General features: G+C 40.2%; 1 long non-coding RNA gene across 1 annotated transcript; it reads right to left on the reverse strand.

Moving 5' to 3' along the window:
• Positions 1-769: 769 nt before the first annotated feature.
• On the reverse strand, positions 770-1,188 carry LOC140546495 (uncharacterized). The gene is made up of 3 exons (XR_011978351.1): positions 1,102-1,188; positions 941-1,009; positions 770-845 (listed from the first exon to the last, which is right to left on the reverse strand). It is a non-coding gene; the product is annotated as an uncharacterized lncRNA (long non-coding RNA).
• Between the last annotated feature and the right edge of the window lie 218 nt (positions 1,189-1,406).

Raw genomic sequence — 1,406 nt, forward strand, 5'->3', positions numbered from 1 at the left:
TGAAGGGTCCAAAAACTATAGAGTCGTCAGTAGACAGTGAGGCTGAAAAAGCTATTTTATCTGAGGTAAAGATAAAAAATGAGTCAGCAAATATAACACACAAAGACAGTCAGCAAACATGCATGCAAAATCAACCTCACTTGCTCCGTTTAATGTACTACAACATACTAAGTCATGGGAAAATGCTTATTGAGACATTCTCCACTGGCGTTTGGTCATTAGGTGCTGAGCTGAGTGTATGTGTAAAGGTGAGAAAAACATTAAAAAAAACTATGGAGGGAAATAGTCTGTAACAGCTGAACATATAATACCAAATTAACTGGACTGGACGGATGTGGAATGAAATTCTGGAGCCTTGCTGCCTCAGATTCTTCCTTCAATGTCCCAGCTAAGGTCTAGTCTCAAAGGTCGAGTCAGGAATACATTATAGACTTTTGGGTGTTTATTAATAATCAGTCTAACTTAAAACAGCACACTACTCCTGGCTGAGATTGGTCCTAATTAGTACATTGTTTGTTTTGATTGGGGTTGGTCCAAATGACATGGTTGTCACCATTCCTGCAGCAAGCCTCGACCAAAGCTAAGCTAATATGTTCTAGTTATGTATATTTAAGACACTGTGTTTGTTTTAATTTAGTTATTTTTGTCATTTACAGTACACTGTGTGGTACTTCCATATCCCTCAAAAACTAAGAAAACAGGATCTTGGTTGTTTAAGGGCATTCCAGATGGTAAATTAGCATATTTAAATTCACACTTACATCCATTCTCCCTACTCAGCTCTCTGACGTAGTTTTCAGTGATGTTCGATCTCACTTGTAGAGTTCCCAGCTCCCGAGCCTGAGCTGAGATTGAGTACAGAAGACGTTTATGAAGTGTTTATGAAGAGTTACACTGCAGTTCTACTGTAGGTATAGTGTGTGTAATGTGTTTGTTTTACCTTCATTCTCTAGCTTCAGTTCTTCCACCTGTTTCCCACTGGCTTTTAATCTGATTTCAGCTGTGAGTACTTAAAAATAGACAGAACACATATACTTCAGCTACAGTCTCTGCAGAAAATAAAACATGATATTTTACATGAACCATAACCTGATCGCCCACCTTGATTTTGCTGCTTCTGCTCCTCCAGCTGTTTCTCCATGACTCTCATTTGGCTCTGGGTGTATCTCAGCTCCACACTTTGCTCTGCGAGCTTAACACTCAGCTCTCTCAGCACTGTCTGGATGTCAGACTTGCAGGTTTCGTGGTTGGAGACGGTGGCCTCAGTTCCCTGAGCTTCAGCTTGAACTTCATCTTCAATTATGTCATTACTGCTAATTACCGCACCACAGCAGAGCAACACCAGCACAGCTACAAAAGATTTCATTCTTCAACTTCTCTTCTCTCCTCTTCTCTTTGTCTCTTCT

The sequence above is a fragment of the Salminus brasiliensis genome, chromosome 24 (genome assembly GCF_030463535.1).
Source record: "Salminus brasiliensis chromosome 24, fSalBra1.hap2, whole genome shotgun sequence".
NCBI lineage: Eukaryota > Metazoa > Chordata > Actinopteri > Characiformes > Bryconidae > Salminus > Salminus brasiliensis.